The sequence below is a fragment of the Pezoporus wallicus genome, unplaced genomic scaffold, assembly GCF_028554395.1.
Source record: "Pezoporus wallicus isolate ANWC-B61680 ecotype Strahan unplaced genomic scaffold, APGP_CSIRO_Pwel_v1 contig_6598, whole genome shotgun sequence".
Taxonomy (NCBI): domain Eukaryota; kingdom Metazoa; phylum Chordata; class Aves; order Psittaciformes; family Psittacidae; genus Pezoporus; species Pezoporus wallicus.
In genome coordinates, this window is record NW_026637213.1 from 1,346,058 (window position 1) to 1,372,745 (window position 26,688).

Here is a 26,688-nt window from a genome sequence, read left to right on the forward strand (position 1 = left end):
GCTGCAGGCACTGCTTCAGCTACTTGAGTCCAAGTGGGGAAGGCTCTGCCAGTTTTGTCTGCTTTTGAGCCCTCCTTTTTGGCTATTGTTGCTCCTAGTTTCTTTACACATTTATTAGCTATACCCAGGCCCATTAAATGGCTATTAGGCTGCCCATTAGCAGATGCTGTTGAAGGTTTCACACAGAGGGCTCAGCATGGGCTCCTTTGTAAAAGCAAGGAGAGAGAGGTGGGTTAGGAATCTTGGACCACAGCTGCAGTGTCAAAGGAAAGCGGTAAGGAGAAAAGACACTTCCACTACCAATTGCCCTTCACACAAGAGGGAGAGGGCTCTTGGAAGGTACATGTGTGATGTAAGGTAATTGGAAATAAGGCTGAACTAAACGCAGGATTTAAACTAAACCTGGATCAGAGCTATTCACTCACACAGCAGTGGAAGGACCAAAGTCTCTCACATAACTGCTGCCATCAGGTTCTCTGCCTCACTTTGGCAGTATTTATAGTTTATAATAGCAAAATTATAATAACATCACCTCAGAAATGCAATTTAAAAGAATATGAACCAGAATAACTGTTTGTGGAGTGGGGAGCTCCTGGAGAAACCACGAGAAGCATCTAAAAGCTGATACTCCAGAGCACAGGCTCTGCCTACCCGCCAGGCAACTGGCTCAACATATGCAGGGCTGTGCTGGGCTCTTTGCAACACTGGGACTAATCCAAGGCCGAGGCTGGCATTGGGACAGCTTTCATCATGAGCACAAATCATGCAATTATCCCAGCCTCCATATTTCAGCTGAGTTGGAATCAGTTGGGTCCTCCCTGCGGGTGTCCTTGAAGGCAGAGCAAGCCCTCCTTCCTTACAGCCCATTGCAAGGCAAAGAACTCCATTGCCTAGGGTTGGAGATGCAGGTTTGGATGGGCTTATGAGGGGACAACAGCAGTGTCCACAAGCAGGGGAATAACAATAATGCTTCCACATTGTAAAAGCCATAGTCCTGCACAAATACTCATGTGTGACTGAGAAAATACCGAGTGGATTTATATCAAGAAGCTCTTGCCAATACCCCTGATCCTACCCTGCAGCATCCTCTCCAATTCCAGTTATCTTTCCCTAATACGCATATGTGCACACACACACACGCACACAGAGTATTGCCAAGGCACCCTCTGTCCTGACCCTCTTTTCTGGCAGCTCTAGTGGTTCTGGGTATCCCCGAAGTCTGAGCAGAGTCACGCAATCATGCTGAATTGTGTTTAGCAGAGCCAGGTTATTGTGATGCTGAAAAATGAGGACAAGATTGAGGCCATCAAGCTCATTTTTATTGTTCGTTGGAACTCCAGATGTGAAAGCTAATGGATTTGGATTGGTTGCTAGCAGCAAAGCCTCATCAAAGATCTTTTTTTTTCCTAAGGGCATTCAGCGCAATTCACTGATTGATTGGAGGCTTCAGACAGTTTGAATGTGGATCTGTGTTTGGGCTGGATCAGGAGCTCACGAGGAAATCCAGCCTGCTGCCTTTGGGCTGGTGCAGAAACACTGCAGCCTCAGTCCTAGCAGCCTGGGAAGCTCTCAGTGAAGATGAAAGATGGTTCTCCAGGCTTGCTTTGTTACCTTGCTGGGTTTAGGCAATGGGGGGAAGAGGCAGACAGACAAATCTCAGAACTAGCCAAAAGGGTTTCCCCAACAGAAGCTTTCCTTATGAGACAAAGGTACAGAAATGGTCTTACACAGGGGGACAGTATAGGCTTTAGGGAGAGGAGTATAGGAAAATGCAGAGAAGTGTCCCCTCCTAGGAAGGTGGAGTTGACTCTGAGGAGATGCTGAGGTGCCTTGAAGATGCTGAGGGCTATGCACAGGAGGCATAAAGGTTTAGGTAGGTCAGATGGGCCAGAAATAGGTATCAAGATGGATTCTGTCTGAGATGAGAAGGGTTTGTGGGAGTCACAAAGGACCTCGCTGTGACTCTGGAGAAACGTATGCTGTTTCTGATTATACTTTTACAACTCTTGCTAGGAGTCCTTCATTCTCCATCAGGAAGCCAGATAAGTTAAAGATCTGCGTGTGCCTGTCAGGTGCCTGCTGCTGCCATGCCAGCTTGTCTTCTGTTGGCATTCATTTGGGTAGTTTGCTTCTTTGTCAGCCACACAAGTAGTTAATCACATGGAGAACCTAATTAGGTGGTAACGAACCCAGGTGTCTTACTTCTCTCAGTGTAATAGGACATCTGCCACTGCTCTAAGAGCACTTTACAATGACTGACTAACAATGGCTGTAATGTATGGTCATGAAGAGAGAACAGCTTCCTTTAGTGCCTCAGCTAGGACTCGGTTAGGTGGGGAAATCTGAATTCCCAATCACTTCTTCCTGTGCTGCAAAGGATGTGAGTGCCTAGCTCCCAGGCCTTTCCCAGTCCTGAATGGTGCAGGTATGAGAGGTGAGCTGCTGGGAAGCACAGGGTCTCTTATGGGACAGGACCAGTGATCACTGGCTTAGAGAAACCTTACCTTGTCAAAATGCTTTGGACATGTTTGTTCCAACAGAGTGAACTTAGTTTATCTGAGTTCACCTTTGATCATGTCTTAACAGCCCCAGAATCAGATTTACTGCATAGTCCAACCATACCCTATGTCACCTAATTCTGGCCTGCTGCTTACGTAGGACTGCTGGACGCTGGCTGGTCCCTTATTGTGGCCAAATCTTGTTATATGTACTATGTTCTCAGTAAGATGGAGCAAATCATTCGCAGCTAATAATCTGGCAAATGCATTTCACTTCTCCCTCTGTCTGAGGAAGGAGATTGTAATATTCTCAAAGCTGTACCTTCAGCCTTTATCTGCAAACGCATTAGTTCTCCAGCTTCTGTTTAATTCAAGCCGTGTCACAGTGTTGTGGCTGGGTGACAGTCAGATTAGGTTGCCTTTGCCCCTACTTTCCTTGTCTCTCTGCACTCAACTGGAGAAGCACAAGTCTGGCTTCCACAGGAAAAAACCCAACAGTTCCATTTTGCATTTGTCTTTCCATACATTAAGGTAGCCTTTGTGTCCCTACAGCAGTGCTGGGAGCTGAACCTTCCCTTGCGTGGTCACAAGAGGCCTCAGCAAATAACCAAAGCTAGTGGTTGAGAAGGCGACATCAATTCCAATCGTGTGGCATTACACCATGACAAGGTGTAGGATGTTTCTTCCTGACCCAAGCTGCTGATCAACAAAAGCCCTGAAGCATGAGGATTAATAAGTCTACCAACATCTATCTTAACTACTATAATTGAGAAAGCTGTTCCTATTCGTACTACTGTCTACTTCCGTCATTTCTGGAATGAGCTGAACCATATCACTCAAACTGAACAGGATACAAATCCGTTTAGCAAATCCATAGCTCCTTCCCTAACCACATGCAAATATTTTCTCCTTATCTTGCTGACAAAAGTGCTGTGGAAGGAGAAGTACAATGGGGTGCACTCCGTGTGTGTACCACCCCCAGGCAAGGAAGGAATTCTGCAGCATGCTTCAATGAGATGTTTGAAATCCCTCTTGTTTAAATTGTCCCAGATTTGTTGGTGCTTAATCAAAGTTAAGCCACATTCTAGGCTTTTCTCCTTGCTTTTCAGCAACTAAGGAAATTTCACGCTCATGAAGCTCAGTGACTAATAGCAGTTAATAGTGTAGCAGCAGATGGCATATGAGCTCTCTTAGCTTCTACACTGGCTGCTCCAATGCCCCCCACAAAGCAGTCCTGCTGTTTCCATCCAGAGCCCCACATCCAGCTCTTCCCTGCCTTGCTGTCCCCCCGTATGTCCCAGCCCAGGGCTGCCCATGCCATCACTGCCAGTGCCCCCTTGGGGCTCCCCAGACCAGCTCTGCCACTGCCCCCCTTCTGCACTGCAGCACCCCTTGCTAATCTCCCTTTGTTTTCCTTGGCTCACTTACTACTTGCCAAGACACTTCAGTGTACAGTGTGATTATACTGAAGATACTGGCAAAGGCCCCTCATCAGCTATTCTGGCTTTGTGACTACAGAACCAGCAAATGATAAGGTCTCTCCTATTTCATAAACATAAATGTCACGGGTCTTACTCTGCAGCTTTTCTGAACTCTGCATTACTTTGAAACCAATGGGAGCTCTGTGCGCAAAGCAGCTCCCGAATAATCGCAGACTGTCAGCTCTATAATGTCGCAAAATATTCCATGTGTGCAAATATTTGGATTATTATTTATTGGGTGTCAACAAAGTGCAAATATCAACCTGCCCCAGAGATGCGTTATAACTTCCCAGGGTGGGAGGATGGGGGGAGAGCACTGCATGATCATAAAATAGCCACATGCCTGATACCAGAGCTGAATGCTTCTGATAATACCCGCAGCTTTTCAAGTCCTTTCCATCAAAGGATTTAAAGGTGCTCATGAATTAAGGCTGACATTTTCATTTAGAGGTGGAGGCGGCACAGCTCTAATTTGAGGCAGTCTGGATCTGACTTCCAGAAAAGCTGCTCTCCATAGTTTCCATTCAAAATTGGAATCCTTGGGCAATATTAACTCACAGAGCAACTTCCTTGAGAGCTGTAGGGACTTGTGCTCTAACCACTTTGCTATTACCCCTCTTCCATTGACCAGTGCAGTTTAACCACATCTTTCCAAAAGGTTATAAAAGGCCATCGAGGTTTTGGCTGTGTATTGCTTGATGGAGTTGGATGTTGAAGCCACCTGAAACTCTAGGTTCTGCTTCCTGCAGACTTGCTTTCTGCAACTAGTATATGCCTCATGAGTTTGCTAAGCATTGCTGGCTTTGTCTCAGAGTTTGAAACTCAAGACATTGATAGAGAAGGTGATTTACAAGTCAGTGACTGATGCAGTTGGGCAACCCAATTGTCTTGGCTCACAAACTTGGACTCCCATCCCAGAACCTTCTTTCATGGCAGGTGACGCTTGTTGATCCGTGAGATTAGTTTTTCACTTCTTATTCTTGATGTGAGACAATGAGATGTGAATATGAAAGCAAATATCAGCTATGCTGAGGAGAATTTGACCTTTCTATTCTGATCAGTTGCAAGCTGATTTTGAGATTGCTCTCTTTCTCTTTTAAACTTCTGGCACTTTCTGTACCCAGAAGGAAATATTTTATTAGAAAGATTAGTGCCTTGGATGCCTTGTGGCGTCCTCCAGCCAGCAACAAAGCACACCACAAATTAAAAATGGAGAGGACCAGCCCCCCAGGGAACAAAGAAATGGAACCAGTGGGAATTTTTCTACTTAACTTCTTCAGGGTCTGCATGCTTTTTCAGTGTTTGGACTGTTACTGATTCTTATAGCTTTATGTCTTCAGGCCCTGCTGTCTGTCATGTGTAATGCACATCATACTCTGTTGGTGAGCAAACAGCTTCAGTTAATATCAGAAGCTCCCACAGACTCTTAGCTGAACATGTAGCATCACAAGACTCAGAACTACTTAGCTGAAAATCCAGGAGTTTCAATGGTAAGAAGAAGATCCTTAATGTATGTGCCCTGTAAGGCCAGGGCTTCCAGCTATTATTCAGAGTTTATGCAGTAAATCTTGTGTGTACTCCAGTGCAAAGTCAGGATTTGGAGCAGGGGGACATCAATGACCAGTTCCCATGTCCCAGCTGAGGGGACTGTATCCTCTAATGAAAAGGAATAACAGCACTAAACCTGGTAACTTAACCTCTCCACTATATTTCATAGTGGATATTTATACCTTCAGTACCATTTTATGTTCTCTTAATACTAGGCCAAAACTAAACCCATTACTGTCATCTTCATGGTGTAGGGTAACGAAAGAGTGCAATTAATGGAGGGATAAATTGAAAGTTTGCTGTAGCCTTATGCATTTCCTGAGACTTCATGGCTTAGTGAGTAAAGAGGTGAAAAACAATTCAATGCAGCTTGGAATTTGCCCAGCCAAACAGACAGAAGACCTGAGAAGACAGATAACAGCACTGGGAGGTACCAAAGGGAGAGATCTCCAGAACTAGCTTTACTACCTCTCTTGCATGGTAAGTTTCCCCCTATTCCATCTTGTCTCATGGAGATGGAAAAGGATTTTCAGCGTGTATGAAATGTGCAGCATTACAAATTTTGCATTTTGGTGGAGACTGAAAAGTAATGTTATAATTTAAGTAGTCATAATAACAATAATTAGCATTATTATTCTGAGTAAAGAATATTTTTTCTCAGCAGGGGACGTCAGCCACGCTGTACTCAATCTCTCTTAAGGGATTCCAGGAAATTGCCTCAAATTCCTTCAGTCTTGCTTCCATTTTTGTATTGAACACTGCTCAGGAAGTACAGGATGGCAACCATGCCTGTATTTTTAACTGTTGGAGATAGATGGCAGACCATATTCAGGGGTAAAGTAAAGTAGTCTTTCCCTTCACGTGTCATTTCACTGCCTGCCCTCCTTCTGGGCATGCTCTCTACCTGGTCCAGCTCTTTCATTACTGCTTCTATCCACACAGGGCTGTTGAGGCTGGTAGATGGCACCCTTTCTTCCATCCAAGCTTTCATGGTAATGTTCATATACAGATTAAAGCACAGTGACACTATCAGTCTAAATGCCCATATGGCCCTGCCTAGAAGCTCTGTTGGGAATGTTTTGCTATGATATCTGTGAAAAAGGCAGCATCTGACTGCCTTTTCCTTGGGGCTGCAGCCAGGAGGCATCAGAGATCAAGAGCAAATCATTGCACATGGGCTACAGCCAGCCTAAAACCTGAGAGCGAAGCAGACACCAGGGAAAAAGAGATATGGCCTAAGCAAGAGTTTATGTGTGTTGTGTACAATGCTTTTTGAGAGCTGGTATCAAGTCTACAAACTTAAAGCCTGTTATCCCCTGGGAACATCACTAGTATGTTGTTGTGACTTGATCCAGGTATTTGAGAAAGCCACGAATGAAAGCAATGCCATTATTTTTGAGCCACAGCTAATCTATCAATAAAACAGAGGTTGTAGAGGAAAATTCCCTTCAAGGAGCAACAAGGATCATCATTTAAGCACAACTAAAGACCTTAAATGGAACAACTTGAAACACAGCATCTTAAAATAGAATATGTTTAAATAGAAAAAAAAAACCAGATAAATAAGCCAGTGCCAGGCTTTTCTAGGAGATGTATGAAAAACAGGCAAGGGTATAGAAATTACTTCTTTGGGATGTGCTTTAGCCTCCAGGGATCAACAATTTATGGACTACCTGTGTCAGATATTGTTCAGCTCACTAAACAGGTACTCCATATGGTTTAGTTCCACTTGAAGTGTTTTTCTAATCTCTTTTATGGTGGCTTTTCTGCCCAACATAGGATAAGATCCTTCCTCTGCAACTTCACACCTCTCAGTTTGTTTGTTGTGGGTGTCTCACCAGCCTTGGTAAATAAGACAAAGCCAGAAACCATTGTTTTCCTCAAATGAAATGTAAACCTGATTAGCATTCTGGAAATCCAAGCTGGGGATTCTTTTTACTGTCCCCATCCTCTGTTGCACGTGCTAGGTACCTCTGGGGATGTTGCTGGACAACACAATTCTTTCTCAGGGCTATTGACTACATGCCAAATAAGATTTCTCTTCAATCGAACACTTCTGAAGATTTAGACACTGTCTCTGTCACAACTGGTGGTGTCTAGTAAAACAGCTCAGCTCATTTGCTATACCCTTGCCTGGTCACTGGAGAAGTTGACTGTGTGGGACTATTAACACCCCATAAAAAACACATTCTTAGCTTTGAAGCACTGCACTGAAACATCAGCAGCGCAGTGATGGGCTGCCTGAAGGCTGCTGTTGTGAGCAGTGTGCTACTAACCCTCCAAAAAACAAAAGGAAGAGAGTGCCTAAAAGGGAAAGCTTCAGTGCAGTACTGAAAACCTCTTGTGGAGGCATGAGGGGTTCCCATGGCCTTGACAAACCAGTGGCCCACTAGCTACACCTGCACTTACAGAGAATAGCATGCTAAACTCATCACCTCCTAAATTTTATGTCCTGATCTATCAAGTTTTATGACAGCAAAGATGATTATTTGCATAATAATGTGGCCTACAGAAATGAAGTAATTCTCTATCTACTGTAGGATGATACTTTTCCTTCATACTGTTCAATAAATATCCGGCCTTGGTTCTCTAGCACAGGCTGGGGTTGTGCTGCAAATAATGTTAACTCCATTGAGTGCAGTGGAGCTTTGCCGAATTAAGCGACGTGGGCATCAGTTCCAAAGGCCATGAGAACTTACATTAGTTTACCTGGAAGTTGGAGGGTTACTGTGTCTCCACAGAGATCTGCCAGCTGTACAGTTAGCTCTGCTCATTACCAAACTGTCTTTGTGACTAACAGCCACGGTGCAGCACAGCCTTCAGTGCTGCCATCTAGACACCTGGGTGTTTTGGGGAGTATTCTCAATAAGATCCATCTTGCACTGGCTTCATTGTTTGTTGAAAGCCAGCCTGGGGGTTTCTGCATGCGATGTTATTAAATCACCATTTCTGTGCAGACTGGGCTTTAAGTTGCAAGGTTAGGAAATTGTATTGATGACACTGACCTGTGTTTTAGGCGAATAGCGTTAAATCGTGAACATGGGAGTCATGATCCTTTGAGTCTTTCCAAACTCATCAATTGAAATGGCATGTTTCTGAGTGTGACAGGAAGCCTTTATTCATACAGTTTGGAAGTCACCCTGTACTTTTGCTGGGTTCTAGCAGCTGCTGCTTCTGTGGACATTGGTGGTGGTTGGAGGGGGCTCTGTTTTCATTCCTATACTGACTACCAGAAGACTGCTGAGATATCAGATCAAGAGTCTTCACCAGACCTGTGTTACCTGACAAGTTCCAGCAGCAGAAAAATAGACCCAGAAGATGTAGAAAAGGCAGAGGAGAGAGCACAGGAGATTTAGGCTCCCTGGTTAAGCTCTCCATCAATACTTCCTTCATTTGTATCGCTTCCACTGCAAAAACACAAATAGCAGCCACTAGTTCCTTCTCACTATGTGCTAGTTAACATGATACTCCCTTTTTTCTATAAACAACACATGAATGTATGTTTCTGTCTCAAGTATTTGCTGCCAGTTGCATTTACATGACCAATTATGTCCAAGTCCTGTCTATGCTAGTTAGCAAAGTTGTTCTTTTAATACGTGCCAAGGAACCCTGGTGAAAATAGCCTTCAAAATGCTGAAAGCTGCTGCAAGACCAAAGGCAACCGTCTTCTCCCTGTCCTACTGATAAGGAGAAAAATTAGCAGGCTTTTGTTACAAGAGACATTCACTCGGATGCATTCTCCAGCAATAGGGGCAGATACTCACTAAAGCAGATCATGTAGGGAGGGAGCAGTGTCCACCACTGGTGTTTTCTTGAGAATGTTGGACAAGTGCGTTAAGAATGATTAGGACCTCAGAAAGAGCTATGATGTTGTGATGTCCCTTTGAGCCTCGTTGGTTGTCTATGGCACTATACATATATACATCCCACTTCTCAGTTTATTCCTATTTTTCTTTCTTTCTTTCTTCCTTCTATTGCCTCTTTGCTGTTCAGTCTGAGTCTGGCCAGCCCTGAAAATGGAGTTATTTCCTGGGCTGAAGCCATGTTAACAGCAAACTGTCCTTGTAATAGGAGAGAGCCAGTGGGAAGGAACAAGAGTGAAGAAGCCAGATGTTGTCTCAAGCCAACAACATGAGCCAATATCCACTGGCTGAGAGTGCTAGCTGTCCATGTGTCCTGCCTGCAGCATCAGGCAGAAGCTTCTGTTGCCTTCCACCCCCTTGGGCATGCTTGCCACAGCTGTCACAAATCCAGCACAAACCTTAACACATACTACAGCAGAGGGGCTGTTCCAGACTAAACTGACTATTCTGTGCATCATGGGGGGCTATTTTGGGGGTGGATCCTCAGCTCCATTCTACCCAGCTGTGGAGTTTTCCCTCAAGGGCAGTTACCAATGAACCAGGAAGACTGGTTCTTTTGTCTGCCAAGGGAGATGAAAATGGACTCAGTGCAAGGAAACCAGCTGGGATGAGAGCAAAATTGGCCCAAGCAGCTATTGCTTAAAAGAGGCAGCAGCATGGAGAGAAAGTGGTGGGAGAGAGTAGGAGAGGAAAGGAGAACTGGAGAAGGGAGATAGTTGTGTATATAGAAGAGTGAGGAACGAGTGCCAACTCCATCTCCTATTTCTGAGTGATTTTGACAGTGAGGTGCCATGGCCTTCACCAACCTCAGCTCTTATCTTCCTGGGCTTGATGTGACCTTCTTGCTTCCTTGGTTTAAAACGTCTTTTATTATATCAGTGGCCTTTTCCTTCTCCCCACCCCCAGCTCATTTTTCCTTTTACAGCATGTTAATGAACAAAGTGCTTATGCAAATGAGAGGCAGAAACAATTGCTTTGAGTAAGGAAGGAAATTGTCAGGGTAGAGACAGAACCCAACTTCACTCCAGTGAGTGTGTCTCTGGCTCTCATGACTGCCCTGTTGCTTTACGTCACCCCTGAAATTATACCATTTGTTTTTAATTTATGTGCCATAATAGTAACACTGATGCCTAACTTTTTGGTAATACTTCTATATCATTTCATGTGCCCATAGGATTGTAAAAGTGTTAGCACCGATTTTCATTTAGTCGCTGTACAAAGATAACCCAAAGGGGAGAAGGGTTTCATCTCTCCCTAGCTTGCTATCTCTATGCAAATTTTGTGTCCATTTCTAATTGTTCATTTAGAAAAGGGATTTTATGCTGTTTTATCACCCACCCTTTGTGTGGTTGCAGTCACACTGAAGTAAAAGTGCTGGAAAATTGTGTAGCTTAGTCAAACTGGACTATTACTTGTATGCAAATAGAAATGAGCCTGCCTTAAGGGGCTGTTCTGTTCTTTTCCAGCATTAAAGCGATGTATATGCTAGTGTGAGCAAATATTTAGAAATGTCAGAGGAGTTCTGGTTAGTATTGTGCCATTTCAGTGGAGAAAAACCTGGAGGATGTTTACTGCAAACATTGCAGGGTACGGATGTGAATTCTTTAAGAAAGGTTTTCCTTTTACCAAGACGTTAACTAGTTCCTGAAATTAAATGTGATTTTATCAACACTTGTTTAGGGTAAAGGGCAGGTGGAAAAAGCAAGATGTTTCTTATGATGCTGAGAAGATCTAGCAGAGCACAGGGTAGTGTCTAGGTAAATCAGGGCCCGTTTGCTTTCACTTGACTTCAGGCGTTAGCTATCTAGCTCACAACATGGATAGAGGGACACTTCTTTCTTTCTACAGTAAGGTGTCTCAAGCACCTCCTGGCTGCTTGGATGACAGAAGCAGTCTGAAGCTGTGAGGTAAGGACAGGCTTTACTTCAGGACAAGAGAAATGTTGTCTTCAGCAACTTCCTCAACACTTTCCCATCTAGTATCTCCACAGCAAAATCCGGGGCAACTCAATGCATCATTTATATGAGGGCTTGTGAAAAACAATTTATGTCTCTCATGTAGTTCCTGCCCTCCCCATCCTATAGTATTCAACTTAGAACTATGCCTATAGATGAGTATAAAAGGGCAGAAGTAATGCCTTGAGGTTTATTCAGTGTCTCACCCCTTCCCAAAAATTCTTTCTTTATTGCCATCATTTGAATTTTGCTTTATTGTCTCATATAAAAATGTAATTCATCCACTTCTTCAGCTTTCCAGAGCAGATGAGACCTGAATATCTAATGTAAACCTTAGTTCTGTGAAACCAAAGAAGCTTAGTCTCCTGCAGATTTGTGTCTCAAGACTGTGCCCCAGTGTAGATCTTCCAATGTTTGTTAAGAGGCAAGCACACGCAAGACCTGTTCTGTCCATAGAGATATCAAAAAGTCCCCTTCTACCTGTCTGGCTTTTTTTGCACAAACTACTCAGGGCTTAGTATCTTTAGGACTTGTTCTCCTCTGCCAAGCTGTGTTGAAACTGGTCAATTGACTCAATGACTATTAGGGGAGGCAGACAGATAATATAATGCTGAGTCCAAAGAAAATCAGAATAGAATTAAGCACAAATAGGTGCTGTTTGCAGGTGAGCACGGTCATTTTCCATCAGTCACCTCTTCTGCTGGGGAGTGCCTTAGGATCTTTGTGATGGAAGCATGTGGAGAGGTTGTGCTGGTAGGATATGCAAGAGTGCAGAATATACACTGCAGGGTTTCTTTGCAGTACTCACTGCCCAGGAAATCATAGCCTTACACATGAAGTGGGTGCTCACCAGAGGGTGATGCACACTGGATCTTGCTTGGAATTTAGGGTTTCTTTAGTCAATTAATATCTTGTTTAAATACAGTTTCAAGTCTAAGCTGTTTTGTCCTGTTGCTCCTTAACCAAGCTACATACACTTGGTCTTTGCAGCCTATTCACCTCTGTGTTGCCTATCTGATTTTGTATGTCTCCAGTGACAGCTAGGACTTTAAACCTTTTCCTTTGGCTGCCTTAATGAGGTTGCTGAAAAGGGTTTGCTGATAAGCCTTTTGATTTTTGTCTTTACTTTCCATGCCTTAGACGATTCAGCCCTTTCGAATACAGCCACTAGCACCTGGAAAGAGGCCACCAGCACTGGGGGGTTGACAACGTTATTGATGCCGTCATTATTTGTGTGAACAGGCTCCTGGCTCATGTGAAGCATGTGGATTCCCATGGAGATGAAAATACCTGCTTTATGCAGATAAACCATCCCCTCCCGCCCTTTCCTAACCAACTATGCCCACCCCTCAAACCTGGCCCTCTCCAGCAGCCCTTTTGATGAGCAATGACTATCTGCTTAAGGGCCCCTTTGTGAAACACTAAAGGTTTTACAGCAGTGCCAGGCTAACAGTGTGTAGAATAATTTAAAGAGGAATGGGAAATTATTCATCTGGGTTGATTCATGATAAGAATTTCTCAGATTTGAGGGAGTGGGGAAGAGGAGTGAAACAATAATGGAAAAAAAAGAAAAAAAGTAGTAAAATACCCTGTTTTCAGTTCAGACCAAAAAAAATTTCAGTTTGTAACTATTTTTGTGGTCTGTTTTCCATTTTTTTGGTGCTTTTTAAAATTATTTTCCTTTTTAAGAGTGTGTGACAGTCTATATCTGTGTAGGCCCATTTTTAAAAGAACCAAATGAAGCTGGGAAGATAAAACTAATCACAGGCAGGGAGGTAAGTGGGCTGACCTTTCCAACCCTAACTATTGTATGATTCTATAAATGCAGTCCAGGTCTGCCAAAGTGAAAACGTCACAATCTAACCAGCTACTTTCCTTGGGAAGGGAACTAACTTTCTAGAGAGGAAAAAAAGCTGTGTCAAATCTCATTTAGTTTGGACTTCAGGAAGGTGATGCCACATGGGAAATTACTAGTGAAGTCTGGAGAAGACAGGGATTAGGAATCAAATTTCAAGAAAGGAGTGTGTTGATGAAATTAGCTGATGAAACAAAACTAAGGGACTTTCAAGACAAAAGAAGATAACATGAAGGAAGCATTGGGTGACCTTGAGGATAATAGAAGCAGGATGAAATTAGATAGTGCCGAGTGAAAGGTTACATTCTTGGGATTAACATGAGAATTTCTGCTCTGTGCCAGAATAAATAAATTCATAAATTGGAAATGACAGAAAGGGGGAAAGGACCAAGGTATTAGTCATCCTGTGATCAGCTAGTACAACTGTGAGCCACCTCTGGGAGGCAGGTGAGAAACAAGCAAATGCATGAGAAGGATTTCTGAGACAGACAGGGAATTTTTAATGTCATTGAATGAGGCTTTGCTGAGGCATTATCTGGAACATTGTCTTCAGCACCAGTCAGTCACGTGCCTAGCTGAGCTCCAGCAGGAATGGATGCTGAAGAAGGCTGGGGGTGTCCAGGAGAATGGAGAGGTTGTCATATGTGAGGAGACTACAAAAGTGCTCCACTTGTCTAACAAAACAAAGGCTGAGAAGGGATATGATTATTCTCCATAAACACGTTAAGGGGATAAATGTCAAAGAGGGAGAAGAGCTATTTAAGCTAAAAGACAATGCAGAAAACTAGGGGAGAGTGACTAAGTACCAATGGGTAGTTAGAATGGGGCTCTAGAGCAGCCTAGGCAACTGGTATAGATGAGGCATATATTTACAAAGGTGGAAGGAGGCATGAGGAGTGCTATGACCCCCATTAACAACGGGTGAGCACTCACACAGGTTAAGACTTCTCCCTCTTTCTCTGTGCCTCCACCCCATTATGATTAGGGCTTGACTTCTCTTGCTATAATGGAGGCAAATGCTTTAACTGTATCCAGGGTGTTGTTTGACCAGTTGAGAAAGGTGTTTATCTCATATGGCACCTGCAATAGGAGGATATTGACTTCTGTACCTCTGTAATATGATGTTCTGAAGTCTCTTCCATCTGCAGGATGGAAATAAATAGTCAAGATTTTCTCCTTTAGTGCTACATTGCAACTTCATTGCAGAAAACAGGAAGTTGCGTGACAAAACTAGCTGTGTTTTGGAGATGTGTTTACCTCTGCAGTTTGTTCTTTCCCTCCTTTTTACCTCTGAGCAGGATTTGATCTTTTCTTTGACATTGGGGAGTTCAACACTGCCACTTTATGGGTTTCTTGAGAGAGCTGTAGCTTCTTCATGGGCAAAAGCTGGTTAGGAGACAGGAATGATAGGCAAAAAGGTGGGCGAGTTGCTCCTTTTCATTTCCTGCTGACTCATTGGTCTCTGCATCAAGATATTGTGTGCTCATAAGCAGAGTATTGCTGAGCTCTTAGGAATTGCTTTGACTAGTTCAGACTCTATCTATCACATCTGACGTTCACTAACACTGGAGTTTTTCAGCTTTCACGCCTCTCAGCCACCAATCCCATTTCAGGGTTGAACATTGCCTTCACTCTTTGCTGCAGGTAAGACCCTGTTTGTGAAAGTCTTTTTGTCTTTGTGATAGCAATGGAACAATAGAAGGCAAGGAGCATGAAAAATGCTCAAACTTCAAGCTTTGATTTTAAGGAGGAGCACAAGATGGTGAAATCAGCCTCTAACATTAGACTCAACCTAAGCTGTAATTGCTTGTGTAATCGTGGATTTATTCCCATCCACGGTGCCCCAGACAAGATGTGAGAAGCAGATGGATATGATATGATTTGATATGATATGATTTAGTAATGAATGCCCCATCCCTGGCAGTGTTGAAGGCTAGGCTGGACAGAGCCTTGAGTGGCATGGTCTAGTGTGAGGTGTCCCTGCCCATGGCAGGGGGTTGGAAATGAATGATCTTGAGGTCCTTTCCAACCCAAACCATTCTATAATTATGTAAAAATGTAAGTACAGGGAGGAGAGCAGATAAAAAGCCCCAGTGTGCTGCTACTTTCTCCTGTGTTGTGACTGTAGTACATTTAAAATACAGTTCAAAGTATGACTTTGGCTTACTGGTATGAGGCCATCCAGGCCTTAAAAAGTCCTTTGGTGATTTATTTTATTTCATCTGAAGACTTGAAGAAGTCATTTGCCAGTCCAGACTGCATTTCCCCTTGGATGGTGTGGGTGCAGTCAGTAAAAAAGTAGAAAAACCTTTGCAAAGTGCTGACAAACCTGATGATAGTGGTGGTGCTGGCTTAAAAAGAGACTGGGGAAATAGCTATCTGAAGCATATGTGAGTTGGCTGAAGCCTACCTAATGCAGGGGTAGGCTAATCTAATTTTAATCAAGATATGGCTGTAGCTCCTACAGCTGTACCTGAATTAGATATGCATTTGCCAGCTCACATACTGCTAGCTTGTAGCTGCTGTAACACAGAGGTCAGGCCAGGCTGCTAAATCTACCCATGAATTTGCGCACGCTCAGCTCTGTACTGCCATGACTCTGCAACAGAGAGGAGAGAGAATTCAATCTACTGCACAGGTTGTGTCATATACTCAAGGGATTTGGGTATTTCTGTCACTTAGTGATGCCAAAGCAGGTTTCTTTTTGCTGGAGACTCAACTGCTTGCATCTTGCCTACACTTCTCTATCCACAGCACCACAAAGTTAAGGCCAGAATGGACCATTGTGGTCCAGTTCATCTAGCCACATTCAATAATAGGCAGTCTTAAACCCCATCACCTCTCCCCTCTATCATTTAAATTGTCTGCAGCTCTTGGGAAAATAGCTGGTCTGAATACATGATAGCTGCAGATGGAGAGGCTGCTATAGCTTCTAAGTAATATATTAGGATATTATGTGCAAGTATTTGGCCCTGGGCTTTTCTAGCTTTGCTTAACATGTCTTGTTTCAATCATTCACTCCTTTAAGGTTTTCCTGCAGTCACCTGCGAGAAGAATATATTATGCAGAGGCAGGGTAATCGGGAGTGAGAGGAGAGGAAGAGCTTTATGAAACTAGGAGGCCTGGAACAATTAAATTGCACCGATTGACAGAGCAGGAGAGATGAGTTGACAGGAGAAAGATAACCTGTTTGTAAATGCAGCCCTATTTTATCTTCCCACCAATTAAATTAAGTTCTCTTTGGCCTTCAGATAAAACCCCCCAAACTAAATAAACACTGTTATGCTGCATACATCTTAATACTTCTAATCTTCTGACTAGCAGAGCAAAAAATTAATATCTTCCTGCTTTAGAGAGAGGGAAAACAGATACCATGGGGAGGAGGAAATGGGAGAGTGTGAGCCACCCCAGGCTTAAATTTGTGTGTCTACACGCGCATGCACACACACACGCACACACAGAATCAAAAATAGCTTTGCAAAAAGATCTTTAAACCTCATTGTCATAATGTACATGAGTCTGCCAAAGAGGAAAGCAGTGAAAACAGAGCACACTGACTTTACCTCGGCAACCCCGGGCTAAAGCATCAGTCTAGCTTTATCAGGTTTGTCCCACTGCAAAACTAAAGGCTCTGCCTTTGCCACGCTTAAGCTTGAGGGTAAAGCATACACGTTGGCAGCCCCAAGGAAAATCTGTGCCTGTCTTTCTCCATGAATCTGTGAGCAAATGAGTTGAGAGCTATGCCTTTTCATACTACTGCTGCCTGCATTCCCAGGCAGCTGAAGAAAACCCCTGAGCAATTCCAGTGGCATTGGCAGAGCTGTGTGGTGCAACGCTGCACGCCTGTGGTCTGTGCCCAGCTGGAGTTAAACCAGGGAAGCAGCCTGTGTGATGAACCTGGCACAAGGCCACGGAGGAGAGATGCTCCAGGAGTCCTAATGCAGAAGATGATACTGTGTTTTTAAAATGAAGGATACTCTCAAAGTTTGGGCTTTTCCCAATTCTCTCAGTTTCTGCCTCCCTTCCATAGTGTGATTGTGGTGCTGCTGCTGTTGAAGTCCAACATCCTCACAGGCAGAAAGGGACTGACTATTGTATGATCTGAGGAAGGGAGAGAGTTGGGCAGTGGCAAACACACACACGTGCCCATCAGCAAATGTCTCTCTGGCCTCTTTCCCCCCTCCTAACCACATAGCCCAATGCTTTGCACTGCTGACCGTGGCTCACAGGACACCAAGGCACTCAGGTTTTTCTTTTAGGGTATCAGGAAATGCTTCTTGCTTTTCTCTGCTCTCATTCTTGGGCTTAGATCTCCATTGGGAGACATGAGATGTATTTCTAGCTCATCCCCCTTTGCCTCGGAGGTATCCTATTCCAATGCAGAGCTTGTATCACAAGGACACGTTGTCAAACAAACACCAGCGCCGTGACCTGGCTTGGTCCCTGCTGCAGATGCACAGCCACTGCTAATACACAGAACAGCATGTCAGGCATATGGGGCTGGGTCGCCACTGCCCTGGACCAGTGTGCACAGAGAGGCAGGGGCTTTTTCTCCTCCTGCATCAATATTGATGACAAGCACAATTCACTGTCAACCCACAGCCCCCAGCACTGCTCAGGCAGCATAAGGACAGCTTACAATTAGAAGTAACAATCCCCTCAGGATGCTGCCTGCACAAAAGGAGGCGTGGAGGACTGGCGTAGAGCAACAAAGCTGAGTTCCTCTTAGGTACAAGCCTAGAAATAGCTTTATCCTGTTCTTACCTCTCCTCCACTGTGTCATGCACAGAAATGCACCAATTAAAAATCATGATACCCCAGTACCAGTCCGTCCATGCAAGTCTAACAGGACCAAATGCCCTGCTCATTACTGGGAGCAGAAAACAGCCATGGATACAGGATCTAGTTTAGAGTGTTGGACACATCATTTCCCTTTTCTGTGTCAGCTTTCTCAGACATAAAATAAGGGATTTACCATCATTCACAATATTCCTTTATTTCGTGTTGCTGAGCATTGTATCTCCTCTGCAAATAGCTGGCACAGTTTAAAGCAACTCTGAGGTTCCTTCACACCACAGTGAGTTGTTTGATGATGCAGAATTGTAAGTACAGATAATAAATGTTGTGCCAGTCTCTTTGAATGCAACTGTCAGACTGGACAGAACTGTGTTTGTTTATTCCCTCTTCTAGAAAAAAGCAAAGTTTGCCTTCATTCAGACTAAATGTCTTCTGACTTCTTTTTATCCTATTATCCTTAACTAGTCTGTCTTGGATCAGACTATTGCCTCTTCAGGTTTTCATATGGAGACACTTTCTGCAGTTCTGAACAAAACCTCTTCATCTCTTTTTAGTTTATGTACAATCCCTATTTTTTTTTTCTCCTTAAAATGTATTTTCAACATGGACCTGGACCACAAATGTTAAATTATGTCCCAAATTCCTAAGCACCCTGCATGTTTGGTGTATGCATGTTCATAGGTGCAAACTGTCAGAAGAGGAATCATAGAATCATAGAATAGTGAGGGTTGGAAAGGACCTTAAGATCATCCAGTTTCAACCCCCTGCCATGGGAAGGGACACCTCACACTAGACCACACCACCCAAGGCTCTGTCCATCCTGGACTTGAACACTGCCAGGGATGAAGCATTTATCACTTGTTTAAGGCAACCTGTGTGAGAGCCTCACAACCCTCACAGTGAAGAACTTCTTCCTTACATCTAACCTGAACTTCCCCTATTTTAGCTTGAACCCATCACCCCTTGTCCTATCACTACAGTCCCTAATGAAGAGTCCTTCTCCAGCATCCTTGTAGGTCCCCTTCAGATACTGGAAGCTGCTCTGAGGTCTCCACGCAGCTTCTCTTCTCCAGGCTGAACAGCCCCAACTTTCTCAGCCTGTCTTCATACGGGAGGTGATCCAGCCACTAATCATTCTCATGGCTTCTTCTGAACTTGCTCCAACAGCTCCATGTCCTTATGTCGAGGACACCAGAACTGTACACAGTGCTCCAAGTGTGGTCCCATGAGAGCAAAGTAGAGGGGCAGGAAAACGATGTGTGGTGATTTTTAGAAGCTGAATCTACCCATGAATCTGTGTGCGCTCAGCTCTGTACTGATAACTTTCTTTTCATTGCCACTGATGATAAAATGCCACTTCCTGACTTCAGGGGGGAAGCAGAACTGAGTTTTAATGTTAAAGTGTTTTGAAAATCCACTTACTATGTAAAAACCCTGTAGTAGCAGATCCCTAAGGTGAAGATTTTATTCACACAAGACAGAGAGTTCAGACACAAAATGAACTCTTGACATAAACAAAAGGTACCTCAGATAACTAAAACTTAAAGCTATTTTTACAAAGCTAATTCCCACTGTTTCGTATCTGTCATTTGTTTATTTTCTCTATTTCCCTCCTTTGGACTACAGAACTAAACTAGGGATTTTGTTAATTCTATTTTTCTGTGCCCTTTCAATCTAAAATGTTTCAATTTTACATAAAAATGGGAAAAAAAAGTAAAAGGTAAAAAGGTCTCAATTGAAGAGATCAAAACATCTGTGTCCTCTGTGACATCTACATGGCTCTGCCTCAAAACAGAATGACTGTGGTTCTGTGGGCAGAGGTACCTTGGAAACCCAAAAGAGCACAAGTAAAACAGTTCTCTAAGTTGGCTGTACAAGTAAGTGCCTTTTTGCATGTTCAATTCTTGCATCTAGTTGAGTTGGCTATGGAGTACGTCAACAGAAATGAATCACTATGTGGAATACTATGCCATAGATTTGTTGTGCATTAACTGCTCTGTGGCAGCCTTCTTTGCGCTTGCCCTGACCGCATTGTAGATGTGATCCTGAAATGGAGGTTAGAGTGTGCACTTGAGCAGCTACTACAGGTTAACTACTGCAGTATTAATCCACTCCAGGTAGCTCGACCAGCCACCATCGGATGGGAAGGGGTTCAGAAGCAAAGCAACTCCTTCAGGGATGAAGGCAGTATTTATAGGCTGAGATCTCTGCTTCTGGTTTCTTTCCATTCCTCAAGTTTGTATTATAGACCCATAGAATAGTTTAGGTTGGAAAATAGCTTTAAGATCACCAAGTTCAGTCGTTAACCTGGCACTATCAAGTCCACCACTAAACTATAAAAAGGATCATTCAAATCCTGGAATAGCTGACTGCTTGGGTAAGTATTTCTGTGTTTCACAGAACATAATTAACTCAGGCTTTCTTGACTTTAGCTGAGTCTTTTACATGGGACTGTTCTGTTCAGATGAGCTTTTAAAGCTCTAACCCGCTGCTTTCCTGCTGTGTTTTGTGAAGTCTGAGTCTCAGAATGGAAGCACCCGAAGTCCCAGTATGGTAGCTACTTCCCCTTGTGTGCATCTCTGACCCTGGAATCACAGAGACTCAGAGAGGCTGTAGATATTTGTCTATGTGGCTGTGGTAGTGGAGTTACCTCCCAGTTTCTTACAACGAATACATCTGATTTCCTTATGCACTGTGCTTCATGAAAATGTCTGTCTATTCACACACACACTGCAGTAAGTTCCTTTTGAGACCACAAGTTGTTCTGTTTACTCAGAACCTAAAAATGCTGCACGTACGTGTGTGTAAGATTATACAGAGCATTTGCATTATTTGCTAAGGAGTGCGTTTTATTGCTCAGCACTGTGTGAGCATGCAATAAAGAACTTCACCTTTTGTGTGATTCAGACCTTTCCCTTCTGCACACATTGATTTCTTTTGGGAGGGGGACATAACATTTGCTATTATTCTTACCCACTAATGATACTGGAGAGTATATTTCAGATGCTGCCTCTTCTGTTTCCATTCTGAAATCCAACGATTTTTCTTTAGGAAATAGGGATGGATTTAGTATACTGATTGCAGAACAAAAAGAGGATAAATATGGAGCAGGTGCTGACAGCTTAAATGGGGAGGAGTGGCTGCAAGGTGCAAATAGATTTTCTCATTGCCCATCCTGTGGAGGATGTAGTAGCCTTAGCTGAAGTGGATAGAAGACTGTTCTGTCCAATTGTAGCTCAATTAGGAGTATAAAAGTATTCTCCTGCAAGCAGGTAGGGCTTTCTATGAACTGCTGGGTAGCAAGAACAGGATGGAGCTAGTAAAATGGACAGGGACTCCTTTGGGAATTATGGTTTGGGTGCTCTGGTGCTTCTTTTCATTGATCCTCAGGGCCCCTGATAGCTTTAGAGATGTGATTATGCTGGGAGACTATTGCATCCTTTGCTGCTGCTGTAAAAGTGTTCTTCTCACCCTCCCCACAATCAGCATTGCAATGATTTCCCTTCTGAGTGCTGTGGGTAAGTGAATTACATGGAATGAGATTTCCTCTTGTCTCTAGATAAAGCTGGGTGACCAAGTGTAAAATTGAGAGAACTTTGCTTTCCCAATCTATCATTGCCCTCCCTTAGTCCTCTCTGTTGCATACCTTTGGGGCCTGATTCACTGCAGTTTAAAATGATGTGAAGACAATGTAAAAGGGAGACTGCAAGCTCCTTAGTGTGAATTGTGTGTTCCATTGAGGTGGCTGTTGTTTGCTAAAGCTGTGGCCCAAAAGGGCTGCAGGTTATTTCTGCCCTTGTTATTCTATTTCAGCAGTGCAGCAGGTCTTTTAATGCTTTCTCTAAGGGGAAGGCTGAGCCCCTAATGTACACAGGCAAAACCGCAGTGCATTTGGCTCTTTCTGCAAGGTCCGTGTGCTCCTGGTATCTGCTTCACAGTTGTGCTCAACCTCGTATCAGTAAACAGCCCCTCTCTGGTTAAAGCAGCTAAGCTTCTGATTGCTGTGAGCTTCTTTAAGATCTGATCCTACCTGTTTTTAAGGCCTGATCCTTCTCCTTAAAGAAGGGCAATTGGTGGGGTCTACATCACATTATCAGTGAGGAATGAGAGCTGGTTATCTCCCACTCAGTTACTCTAGAGGTCATTGAGCCAGCATTAGAAACGGATGAGCTAAAGCTTATAAGGAAAAGTGCCTATGATTGCTGTATGGAGGGAGGAGTAAACATACAGGAGCATTGCACTCTGGAGTAGCATCCCAGCTTGCTAAAGGGAGCCTCTGCTTCTTTTGGAGGTAAGTAGAGGCTTGTAAGGAGTTTCTGTGTTAGAAGCTTCCATGGTAAACCCAACCTAACCATGAGGGTCAGAAAAATGACCTCTTTTCAATTGAGGACTGTAACATGATTGACAGTTTGTCTGTGAAGACTGTCCTGAAACAAGTTGATCACCCCAGCGATCAACTTTTGAGGATGGCGTTTGAGCAGTTCAAACTGGTGTGACTGGGGGCAGCAGGTTGTGACCTTTCTGAGTGAAAAGAAGAAAGGTCTGAGAGAAGCACAAGCTTCCAAAACCATCCTTGCAGTCTGAATGCACATTTGTATGTGCAGGCTTTGGTGTTCTTCTGCAGGTATCTTTTCTTAGCTCATATGGTAGATGTGATAAAACTGAAGCCTGCAGTCAATGGTAAAGAGCCTGCTCTCTGCATAGAGCTGTCTGGTTGCAAAAGCCTGAGTGAGAAACAGTAATTACCTTCTAAAAAGCTTATTAGATGTATGGATTTCCTTTATAAGTGCTCCCCTTGGAACGGGGATGGGAAGGTGGATAACTTGGCTGTTGGCTTGTAGACATTGCCTGGGAGTGGCTTTTATACCTGGATGTTCCAAGGGCAGCCCTATCCTCTAATGTTGCTGGTGGTGGCCCGATCTCAGTGGCAGTACAGTGACAGCTGCTGTTCACTTCCTACATATTAAATGGCCTAAAAGGTAGACCTTTCCTTGGGCTAAAAGACCTTGTGCCACCACCCAGTGTGACATGACACACTTCTTGGTTGGTATTAGACTATGAGTTAGAAAGGAGAGGTGGCAGCTTCTGAAACTAAAGCAAAGCTTCAAGCCTCTGTCAAAATGTTTTCATCTTTCCTGCTCTTTAAACTAGAGAAAATTATAACCTTTTCCCGTGACTACTAGCCTTGTACATTTAACTATCTCAAATGCTATCAATCCATTGTCAGTGGCTGGGTAACAGTGTTTGACAATGCTGTCTTGAATTACCTAAGCTGCTTTACCATCATCTGAGCATTGAGCTGAGAATAAGTGATCAAGGTGTGGTGGAAGAGGAGCTGCTTAGGCTAGCCTTGTTGAAGCCCATTACCTCTTCCTAGAGCATTTGGATCAAAAGCAAACACAAGGCCCTTAGGGTATAGAAAAAATGTGTGTTAGAGTCTTCTTTGTGGGTCTGGCTCTTAACCTTTTGTCTGTGTTTCTCAGTCACAGTTTAACTCCAGGCTCATTTACATTGAAAATGAAATCCTATAAAACACGGAATGATGGCTTTGGCTGTGTCTTTGGAAACATGATGAATGTTAGCATATAATGCTGTCTGGACAGTGGGACTCCAGAGAATCCCCAGAAAAATAAAAAAGGTGGCCTCAGCTGCTGTTAAGTAACTTACTGTTTCTATGAAGATAAGAACTCAATAGCCCAGGGTGAGGGGATAGTAACCAGCTGTGGCCACTGGGAGCCAAAAGCACTATATATACCCCTGTCCTGGAGGAATGGAATTGATAGCAACAATAAAAAGTGTTTGGCAGCTCCCTGGTCAGCACAAATTCTTGTAGCAAGTAATTCTAGCTTTTCCAATGCTCCCTGTTCTGGAAGAAGAGAGCTGCTGCTTCCTCCTTGGAAAAGTGGAGATCAGCGTGGTAACAGCATGACTGACTAGCTTCAGTGTGATTCTTGGTGTGTGAAGACAAGGTAATACTTTAGAGAGAACCTGACAGCTCCTAAATTGAAGAGATGGCTGTGATGGTTCATGCAAGTGGAAAGCTCTGATGGAGAAAGGTACCTTCTTTCGGTTTAAATGAAGGTGGTTAAGGACACCTAGCCAACAAACGGTTCCAAAGCAGGTAACTGGTGATAAAAGACTGAGGACTTGAGATATATTGCCTTTGTAGAGGGCAACAGTGTTCTTTTAGAAATAAGGTGAGGGTTAAGCAGGACACACAGTTGCCTTGACTTAGGCTTTTATCTCTTCTCTTATCTTGTGATAACTTTGTGGACCAAAGGAAAAGATGCCTTTCCGTGAAAAGGGACTGAAATGTTTGCTAAGCTCACCATATGCAGTGTCAACTTGAACATCTGTAATGGAGAAACGCTTGCAAATGTTATGAGGGACTTCTGTGGAGACCCCCTTTGTGCTTAAAAGACGTGGATGCTTCTCGGGGTAAGGACGATAAGAGCAAGGATGGTCTATAGCTCTCTGCAAACCACAAGCATACTTCACAGTGGAAATCAAGCTGGTGTAACTCCTTATTGCCCCTTTTGGCTGTAGATGCTACAAAGAGCAGCCTGTGCAGTGCTGTTCTGCCCCAGATGAGCTGCCTTGCAGTGCATTGTTTTTCTTCTTGGGCAGGATGTAAAGAGAAGGGTTCTGGTATGACCCAAGGGACTGCGTTTCTCTGGGTCTCCATAGAAACACAGGTGGTCTGGAATGACAATGGTAAGGACTGTCAATAATGGAGAAGAACTGAATGAGTTTCATAATTAGCTATTCATACAGTTCTGTAGTGTATGATACCAAGGCCTAACCATAAGAGATCTTCAGTCTTTGGAATAGTTCTGTAGACATCGCAATGCAGAGCTAGTGTCACTTCGAGTGGAACATCTGGAGGTAACATTTGTGTCTAATTTAGTAGCTTTGTGCTATAAAAACAAAATGCCATTTACTCAAAAAGCAATTCATAGTCTGTGTCCTTCATCATGAGGAGATGGCTCCTACATAGCTCTAGAAAACTCCTAAGAGTTCACAAATAAAACTGACTAGTTTGTAGTGTTGTTGTGGTATAAGAAATCTTTTCTTTAAGACAACTGTGTGACCCTTGTTGTGGCTGCAGCTGGACAGTGTTCATACCTAACTTTAAAAACAAACAAACAAGAAATCCTTCACGACTAAAAGGCAAGTCTCTTACGGAAAGCAAACCACAGCTACTCCTATTTCTTTCCTCCCCTGCCTTAAGCAGGCTTGCAACTAGGACTTGAAATGCAGAGAGCTCCTTCCCTGTGAACTTTGTGTTGATTCAGGAAGTAGCTAGTTCAATATCCTCTTGGGAGAGAGGCATTATGAAATACAATACCTAGTGATTGGAAAAGGAACCCTCCTGTTCCCACAACTTGAGTAATTTCAAGTCTCTTTAAAATGGGAAAGTAATGCAATTAACTCCTGGTTAAAAAAATCAGCACTCAAAAAAACCCAACCAAAACTAAAGAAATGAACAAAAAGACCCCTAAACCTACAACACACAACAATCCAACCCTTTACTTAAATCACCTGCTGGCTATGGCCATTTTCAGAAAGGTCAGCTAAGCAGCTGAGTGAGTTATTCCCCTCGTGTTGACCCTGTAATGAAACAGTTGAGGCAGAAGACCCCTGGGCTTGTCTTTGCCATAAGGCAATGCTGCCTTATTGAGTGTGTTAGCCTCAATGTCTTAGTTCTCAACTTGGTAGGGCAAAGGTTCTCATCTACAATACACACAATGCAATCCCTGGAATGTTGGTTATTCTGGTGCAATCCTCGACCGTGCTTCTAATCCTGCTCCCCATGCTTCCATCCTGCCTTCTAAACCACAGGAGTATTATCCTGTCAAATGATGTGTATCACCTGCAAAATTCCATCTTTTTTTTTTCAGGGAAAAAAAAAACAAACAACCAAACCAACAAACTCAAACCCTTATCTTTCTGACAACTTTCCAGCCCTTAGTGCAGGATGTCATTAAGTGAGACAATTCCATTAGAACCAGCTGTGATAGTCCTGATATCACCTCACCCATTGCTGGGGCATCGGCAGCACCTGCAGACTTCAGAGATGACGAGCAAGAGATTTCTTTAACATGTGCCAGGCTTGGCATACTCAGTATGTTGCTGGCTACATCTGCTAGTTAAAGTCCTGGTCCTATGTTGTATTACTTATCCTAACAGAACACAGTTTCTGTCCTGAAGAGCTGCAGGCAATTAACATTCCCTCTCTTGAAACTTACTATAGCAATGTAACCTGATTGCTTGTTAGCTAGTAGGAAACACTAAATTATCTGATGGAAAGGGACGTATGTGTAAAATAGGTTCTTGAGAAAGACTGAAGCCAGAATGGGCTCTACTCTCCTCCTTGCTGTTCCTGACCAAAAGTATGGAGAAGTATGAAGAGGGGACATATGACATCTCTCAAATGATAACTTAAAAGGACTGTGTGCTGCTCTCCTGTGGCAGTCCAGTGTTCACCTTGTGGTTACTTCTCTGTGTTCTCAAGAGGGATGAATGTGCCACCATGAACCTGGTCTTGTTGCATCTAACCAGGAGACATGGTGGGAGCTGCTGTCAAAAGGAATGCCTTCGTTCAGTAATGATTCCTAGTAGAACCATATGCTGTGTAGGAGAGGACTGGTGAAGGTTTTTATAGAAAAGCTTAACTCTTACTTTCAAGGT